We start from the raw sequence: 9,866 nt of genomic DNA on the forward strand, positions 1-9,866 counted from the left end.
ACTGTATTAACAGGTTTTGTTTCGCGTCCTCTGTCATTCGCAGACAAAGTAAAATAAATGATTTAATATTAAATATGATAACAAAAGACTTACAACCTTTTAATATAGTAAGAGATGAAAGTTTTTTAGAACTGCTTAAAGAACTTGAACCTCAATATCAACCGCCTAGTAGGAACACCATTGTCAATTCACTTTTAGAAGAGAAATATGATACAGCTAAATGTAAATTAAAACATTTTTTTAAGGACACACAGTATATTGCACTGACAACCGACGGCGACGGTTGGACATCTGCAAATGAGGACTTCCTTGCAGTGACGGCTCATTTCATTACAAACGATCGACAATATTTTTCGTGTTTACTAAGCTGCTTTTCTTATTCCGAAAGTCACACGTCTCAAAATTTGAGTTAATTGTTGCAGAATGGCAAATTTCTGACAAAATGCTTGTTGTCATTACTGATAACGCAGCGAATATTGTGGGTGCAATAAAATTAACTAAATGGAATCATGTTCCCTGTTTGCACACACTTTAAATTTAGTAGCCCAACGTGGTATTAAATTAATAAGAGTGGACACAATAAGGAAAAAAATTAAAAGTAGGTATTGTGGAATATTTGCTATCAGTCCAAAGCAGAATTAATCCCGACGTCATTCCATTAAAATTAAAAAACGATGTTTCGACAAAGTGGAACTGCACATATTATATGTTTCAGAGCGTCATACAATTAGAAGAACCCTTCACCGTTACAATTGGATTGCTGCATAATTCTGTTGGACTGTTGACAGAAGAAGAATGGAAAGAATTGCGAGAAATTTGTAAAATATTACAACCATTCGAGCAAATTACTGTGAAGATGAGTGCTGAAAAATCAGTTACAATATCCAAAGTTATAGCCATATCATGTGGACTAACCTCTCTTTAAAAAAAAATCCACATGGAAGTTACAACTACGGCTGGCAAAGGTTTAATCATTGATTTTTTGGAATCAATTTCGAAACGGTTCGACAAAGCTGAATATAATCAAATATTAGCAAAATCATCAATATTAGATCCCCCATTCAAAGCCAAATCATTTTCAAATGACGATGCATTAAAAAAAGTGAAGGATACAATACAAAATCTTACAATCCGCAACCACTGTTGCTGAAACTATTTCAGCAGAAACTACTTCTGCTAGTGACAAAAAATGTAATAATTTAGTATGGGAAGGTTTTGATGAAATTGTTAATATACCAACTGAGATCAGTCCAACAACCACAGCAATTTTGGAAATTAAAATGTTCCTGGAGGACCATTGTACTAAAAGAACCTAAAATCCATTATTGTGGTCGAAATCACGACAACTGTATCCAAATCTTTCGAAACTAGCAAAAATTTTTTATTTAATCTTGCAACCTCTGTTCCAAGTGAGAGGCTTTTTTCTGATGCTGGACAGATATTGACAGAACGCCGGAATAGACTAAAATCTAAACATGTAACAAAAATATTTTTAAATTAAGTCATTTATTTAAATGGTAGGTACTTACCTATCTATTTCACTTTCCTTATTTTTTGTTTAATTTAAGTTTTGAGCTGTTTTCTATTTGTAGTATAATATTTACAACTGTTAATTAACCTTTATTTTGTTATTTTTATTACAGTTTTGAATTTTGGGTTCTAAAAAATAAGAAGTTTAGAAAAAATTACTGTCCCGTGTTCGCAATTTGTCGACAAATATGTTGCATGTATTAACGAATGGGTCAACGTTAATGTATAATTTCTATATTACTCATATCTACTCATAATAATACCTATATGATTATAATCGAGTCTTAATTCCCATACTCGTAGGAAATATTGAAGATTTGTACATGACAAAAATATGTATCAATTCACATGCTTTCCATTTGGTTTGTCTTCTGCCCCCCGCAGCTTCACAAAATTAATGAAACCAGCGGTTGAAAGACTTCGGGTTAAAGGAATTGGATGCGTTAACTTTTGGACGACTTTTTGATCCTGGGTGAGACTCGAGAGAAATGTCTTATTAATGTTCACTACGCCATAAATCTATCGAGGTCCCTCAGATTTATCACAAAATTTGAAAAAAGTGCCCTTGTTCCGTAAAAAAGCCAAAGATACTTAGGTTTTATTTTTGACAGTGAGCAGATGCGGTTGTATTTACATATAGAAAAGCGAGAAACTATAAAGAGGCGGGCACTAAATCTTCGCGAAAAAAGTACATGGTAAATCCGAGAGATTTCAACATTTTTGGGGCTACTTGCCCGGCGATAAAATACGGACGACTTTATATAAAATCATTAGAGAGACAAAAACATCTCGCATTACTCAAAACGAACTCGAACTATGTTATGCCAATGACACTTTCAGATGATCTCATTGCAAAAAACCTTTCCTGGTGGGTGCGTAACATCTCAAAGACGACCGACGACATCAGGTCGGAACTCGTCATTCAAACAGATGCTTCCCTTACAGGTTGGGGAGCTTGTACTAACGACTAACGACAGTCGATAGATTCGACACACGGTTGGTGGTCGGAAGACGATTTAAAATATCACATTAATTACCTGGAGCTCCAGGCAATATTTTATGGATTGAAATGTTCCTCATTAACTCGGAATATATGGGAATGTGCGAATTCAGAAATCTCTGGATATTCGAATCATATATAAGTTCGTCAGATAACTGGAAAGCAGATCAAGAATCGAGGGCTTTATCATCTGACACCGAGTGGTCTCTGGTAAATTATGCATTTCAAGTTCTAAAACGTTGTCGAGAGAAAACAATAAAGTATATATCAAAATACGAAGGCTTTTGCCAAGAAATGAGTGGAAAAAAATAGGTTAGACAGGCAAAAACAACATGAAGAGCGTATGAGTAGAGGGAAGATTAACAATAGAACGAGAGAAAGAAATTAATGGAACGTAGAAGAAATAACGAGATACAGGAAGAGCAAAATAAAATTTTTAAAAAGTATTTAGATATATTATTTTCAAAAAATACTTAGTTTGTAAATATTTGTTTTTTTGCTTATTCTGTGTAATGCTGTTTTGTTATTCATTTCATTTTCGTTGCAGTCCAAAATAAATTAAGATAATAATTATAAATTGTTTAAATTACTTGTTTTTTAATTTGAAATTCATATAAAAACATTTTCTCCATTATCGTTAAAAACAGTTGTTAACCACTTTCTAAAAGCAGTTTACATAGTTATAGAGGTTAACAAAATATCAAAAAGAATATATTATATGATTTATATGTATAAAGTCTTATAGAACATAAAAGATCAAATTGTAAAAAAAATTAATACTAAATATATTTAATAAATGTACCTACAAATATAAAATAGAAATCGATGTGTTTATAATCTTAATGTTTCAAGTAGGTGATTTCTATGCAGTTCCATCTGGGATATCTCTTTCTATATCTTTTCTTCCATATTTTCATCAAATTCATCGCCTATTGACAAGTTATGGAGTGACACAACATGCCCGTTTAAAATTGACAGTATAATTTATTAATTAATTTACAATGGTAAAGCTGTCTAAACTTTTGCTTCAAACAAACTTCAATCACATATCGACAACTTGACAACCTTTGATTAAACAGTAGCTGTCGGTATAAGCACTATAATTTCCACATTTATTAGGAAGCTGTTGGGAAAGAGATGTCCTGAACACTCTTGCATGATGTACTGACCCTGGGAGATCGATCGAAAGGCTTCTAATTTTCTTTTGATGGTCACTGATGGTCACTACAACTTGCAACTGGAATCAAAAGTTGTAAATTAATATTTTATTCAGAAAAATTAATTACTTTTCGTTGGCAAATAAATAAATTGGAGCTTAAAAAATGTGAACGTCAACGTATAAGAGTTCAAAATTTTTATGCTTCTCCCTTCTAAAAATTTCCACTACAAAATAGGTATGTTAAAATTGAAGTATAGGTATATGATACGTACATGAATTGGATATGAATCTGGATCATGCTCTGGTTAGTCTATTTGGATATGCGATCCAAATAATAACATTATTAATAACATTGACATTGANTTCATGAGGATTCTCATAATGCCAATAATGAAGGTTGTGGTCATTGAAAACTCCTTGTTTTTATCCGGCCAACTTGATTAGTCTGTCGAAATTTGCGCATTTATTGAACTAAAATTAATAATTTATTCAAAAACGGCTCCGCTTTCCAGATTTTAGTATTCTACATTTTTGTTTTATTTTTTATTTTAGAATATATATCCGGCCGCTGGGGAGTGAATTTTGACTCACCCTGTATATTTAATAAATGTACCTACAAATATAAAATAGAAATCGATGTGTTTATAATCTTAATGTTTCAAGTAGGTGATTTCTATGCAGTTCCATCTGGGATATCTCTTTCTATATCTTTTCTTCCAATTTTCATCAAATTCATCGCCTATTGACAAGTTATGGAGTGACACAACATGCCCGTTTAAAATTGACAGTATAATTTATTAATTAATTTACAATGGTAAAGCTGTCTAAACTTTTGCTTCAAACAAACTTCAATCACATATCGACAACTTGACAACCTTTGATTAAACAGTAGCTGTCGGTATAAGCACTATAATTTCCACATTTATTAGGAAGCTGTTGGGAAAGAGATGTCCTGAACACTCTTGCATGATGTACTGACCCTGGGAGATCGATCGAAAGGCTTCTAATTTTCTTTTGATGGTCACTACAACTTGCAACTGGAATCAAAAGTTGTAAATTAATATTTTATTCAGAAAAATTAATTACTTTTCGTTGGCAAATAAATAAATTGGAGCTTAAAAAATGTGAACGTCAACGTATAAGAGTTCAAAATTTTTATGCTTCTCCCTTCTAAAAATTTCCACTACAAAATAGGTATGTTAAAATTGAAGTATAGGTATATGATACGTACATGAATTGGATATGAATCTGGATCATGCTCTGGTTAGTCTATTTGGATATGCGATCCAAATAATAACATTATTAATAACATTGACATTGACAAAATATTTGCTAAAATTGTTCACTGTTGGGGCATTCTATACATTAGTCAATAATAGACGATTCTGAAAGCAAATATTTGGAATCGTCTTTTCCATCTGCCGAATGTTCTTTCTATGGGGTTCTCAGCATGTGTTACTGGGTTAAGTAAAGGAGTATCTTATCAGATATGTTTTAACCCCATACCCACTATCTCCAACCAATAATTTGTCTGTATATTCACCATTTTCAAATTTTCTTATTCTAGAATTATTGGTAACCATGAAGAAAAAGATGCTACCTGCTTTAGAGGAGGAGTCTCAAAACGACAGCGCTCCCGGTGAGAATGGTGATGATGATGATAATGATGAAGCTGGTCCTAGTAGTGGTAAAAGGCAAAAAACAAGTTTTTGAAAATAAAATAAAGAAATATTTTTAAAAATTTGTATTTTATTTATTTCCTTTAACATACATATACCAATTATAAATGAAAAAAACATTTTCTATTGTGCAACTTAATTAATTATTTAAATGTCTTTGACAATGAAACGATTTGAAAATTGCTTTCATTTCACTCAATGACATTATTTTCTTCCCCATCCAAATCACTAATAACACAATTCAGAGGTAATTTTTCCAACCATTCCTTTTTTTGACTTCCTTTTACCATAATAATAAACGGATCCACTCCATCTTCACTTCCACTTATATTATTTTTTATAAAATTTTGTATAAAACTGGTTACATCTTCATAATTTATATTTTCCCTATAGAAATCAGACCATGCCAAACCGTGATGATTATTTGTCAACCAGTTCATGTGCTTCACAACCTTGTATTTTGTTGTTTTTTTCAAATCAAATGGAAGCTTTACCAGTGCGTGTGCATACTTTTGATTCTGAGTGTTAAGAATAGAAATTTCCTTACATAAAAAGTAGAAATCCCCATACTGAAAACCGTATATATCAATAATAACCATTTTTGTACTACAACTTGTGAGGAGCTCGGCAGTAAAAGCTGTTAAGTAACAGTGCTGTTATTTTTTATAGTTTGTCATGTAAAATATGTTAAGTGCATGGTAAATTGATTTCTGTATTTACATTCTGTTAGAAGACAATAGATGGAGTACTATTCGATGCAAGTAAATAATGTTATGTGACTAATATAAACCATTGTTCGAGTAAAGTATGTTATGTGATTGGATTAAGATGGCAGACGTACATAACAGTGATGAATATTTATCAGACACCTCAATAATAGAAGAAGAAAACGAGTTACCTTCTTCTGAGAGTGTAGATGATTCGGATGCAGATCCTACGTATGAAAATGAAGGTGATATACACTCCGAAAAAGAAAATATTTTTGAGGTTAGTGTATGTCTGTTTGTCATAGTAAAATGATGTAAAATCTGTTAAGTGCAACATATAACAGCTTTTACCTGAAATACATTAAGGGTATTGTATATAACATGTTTTACATGCAAATAATTTTAGGATGGAAGAAAAAGCAGGAAGAGGTTGGGGAAAGGAAGCCTACAAAATAAAATCAAGCATTTAAAGAATAAAGGTGAAAAGTATAAAACATACAGAGGTAAAGGATATGAAGGATCTAATAAGACAACTGATAATCTAAAGTTTACTATTTCCTCCTGTGTAAAATATGAAATTTANACGATTTCTTGCATAGTTTACTGTTTAAATTTAAACAATTAGAAACCAATTTTGAAAAAACTGTTACAAGACAGCAGTAGGAAAACACTTTGTCTTTCGATTGTTTTTTTATTTATGCCGCTATGTTTATTCGTTTTCCAAATATGTGTTATGGGCCGAACCCTTAAAAATGGGTTTATTTCAAGCGCGCGACGGACTCTTAAATCTCATAACTCGTTCCAATAAAATGTTTATTTTATTAAAAAAAGTGATTTTCTTTGACATTTCACAATATGTAAAACTGTTAAACAACATATTTTTAATACTTTTGTAAATAGTAAAACCTGTTAAGTGACATTTTTTTTGCAATATATTGATTTTCTTTATTACAATTTTTTTATCATTCCTTTCCTAGTACTTTGATAGCAGACCAATAATAGTAATGTATAACACAATTTATGTTATTATTTAATGCGCTAAATATTTTATAAATATTTCTTAACTTTAATTATAAAATTACTCCACTGTTTATATTTGTTACTTAACAGCTTTTACTGCCGAGCTCCTCAATTATTAAAGGTACTGGCATCGTGGCAATAGCACCTGCATACAATATTCTTAAATTTACCAGAAGCATCACAGATGGCCTGTACATTGAACGGAAAAAACCTTTCCTATTTCTATATGTTTCAACTTCATTACTTCCATTTTCTGTCCCATAATGCTACTAATAATAGTAATCGAGACTAATTCACAAGAAAATCATTTTATAAAAGAACAACTACCTATTCTTCAAAAAATATAAATATTGAGGATGTGATCTTATCAAAAAATGAATATTCAACTATTAAAGAAAAAAATCAATAAAGAAATATCTGCATTGCAGGTTCAAGTAAATGGGAGAGATTTTAGTAATGTAAATTGAGACTGCATTTTTCAAGTATTTTAAAATCTGAGAAATGTTCAACTTCTATTTAATTTGACACCAACTGAACACAAATTCATTCCAAACATCGAAAAAAATCAGTCGACCAACAGTTAAGATTTTATTCGACCAAGAAAAAGAAGAAAACCGTCAAGATAAAGAAACCAAATGAAGAAGAGATTCAGAATATTAGAAACATCCATAATGGATCTGGATTTTTTGTTTCATGCAGTCATATGCATGATCATCAATATTTATAATATTTAAATAAAGATTTCAACTTAAAAAAATAAATTGTTTTCAATGTACCTAACTAGCTTAAAATTAATATTTCATAGATTCATAAAAATCTGTAAAATCCACTGTACCTCTATGCTTTTGAGATTTTTTAAAATTAGCGCTTTGTCCGGCGCATGTGCATTGTAATGGAATATTTTGCTATACGTTTTTCATTGTAGGTGTCACAAAAATTTTAAATCTGGCGCCCTCTCTATTTAGACTATGCGCATTACATGGAATATTTAGCTGTAATTAATTTCTCGTCACTTTTGGAACTAATTTTGACTTGACAGCAGTTCAGTGTTCAGGGTGTAGGTTTTTGATACCTAACAGTTTTCGAACGGTTCTAGGATGATCAAATATAGTCTCTACTTTAAATCTAGAACTTTATTTGAACAGTGTTTTGCTCATGCGCAAACATTATGAAGTGTTGATTGCTCATAATGGCTCATGGTTTAAATTTTTAGGTTAAATTCAACTGTTAATGCGTAAATAATGGATTTAAATAATTTGTATCATGCGAATGGAGGTTTTCTATTTCAGTACAGTGGGTTTAGCAGGTGGAGGTAATTTAAAGGTATTATTGGTCAATTGGCTGTAGATTCTCCATACAACCGAGATTCTACGGATACTTAATGTTCAAGTATTTCTTGAACCAGCACACCTTCTGTGCATTCTAATAGAGAAAAAAAGAGGAAGAAAGGTGGTCGACATTTTTAAGGTTAAACTTTTCAGAAAGTTCATACAGAATTAAATTCAAATAATACGCCGGACGAGTTTGAAATTATTGGGAGAAGTGACGAGCCGCGGCTGACGCCGCGTCGGTCACTTGTAGTTGAAGCCCGCAGAAGTTGAGAAAAATCCGCATTGAAACGGGCGAAAATTTTTTAAAAATCACAACTCAAACTAGATAACCCATGAAAGTAACCTCATCTTTTATTATAAATAAAAACGAAATTAACAAATCAAAAGATGAGACTACCTTTTCGTTCTTACCGGAACTCATCAGATGGTTGGGTGCGTCCGAATACATCGAGGAAAGAAGAAAAAAAAAAGAAAGAAAGAAATAAAGGAAACACGATAAAAAAAACAGTACGAACCGCGAACTCTAAAAAAAAAACAGAAGACATCATGGTCACCTTGGGAATCCAAACGACGAGTTTCCCTCCTTTCGCCGGTAAGAATGCGACATTCCAAAACGTGATCTCCCAAAGTAGAAACTATTAACCGAGTACCATTACAAAGACCCTCTTCGATATATAAAATTTGAAGAATATGGTTACCGTCGGAAGCCAAAGAACATATTAACGCAAACAACCGCCTCAAACGAAACGGATTATCTTTCAAAGAAGCTTCCAATAAACAATTTCGATACTCCTGAGGTTCGGCCAGCAACCCTCTACGTAAACAGGACGTCTTAAAATCGTCACAGCGTTCCCCTTCCACCGTAAGTAAATCGTCGAAAGAAATCGCACCGCGAACGTGAGACAATAAAAGACGCAAATAGAATTTCTCAATTTGACCGCCAGCGGGAGAAACATCTATTAAACAACCTATCACCTTAGTAATTTGACGCCTAGGCTCCCAATTGCCAGCCCGCCAAACGTAATGCTTCGGAATCTCCGTGTATTTCCACTGACGCGCCAGCACGTCGGTTTCGTTAAATAAATAAATCAAACACGTATTCCGACGACGAAATGAAGGAAATTCTGGCTATCATTGGCATTCCCAACGAAACAGAAGAAACCGTAGAATGGGAAAGTGTCAACGACACGGAGTTGAACGAAGCGTGCGACGTAGCTGAGCAACAACTAAAACAAAAAAAGTGTGATACACCTGAATTAGAATGGGAAAGTGTCAGCGACACAGAGTTAAATAAAGCGTGCGACGTAGCTGAACAACAGCTAAACCAAAAAAGTGTAATACACCTAAGTGGGACGACATCGACGAATCCCAACTAATAAATATAACAATGGAAGGAGAAAAGAACGTTAACAGAGAAGGCCAGAAAGTAGAAGAACCCGA

The sequence above is a fragment of the Anoplophora glabripennis genome, unplaced genomic scaffold (genome assembly GCF_000390285.2).
Source record: "Anoplophora glabripennis isolate ALB-LARVAE unplaced genomic scaffold, Agla_2.0 scaffold576, whole genome shotgun sequence".
NCBI classification, from domain to species: Eukaryota; Metazoa; Arthropoda; class Insecta; order Coleoptera; family Cerambycidae; genus Anoplophora; species Anoplophora glabripennis.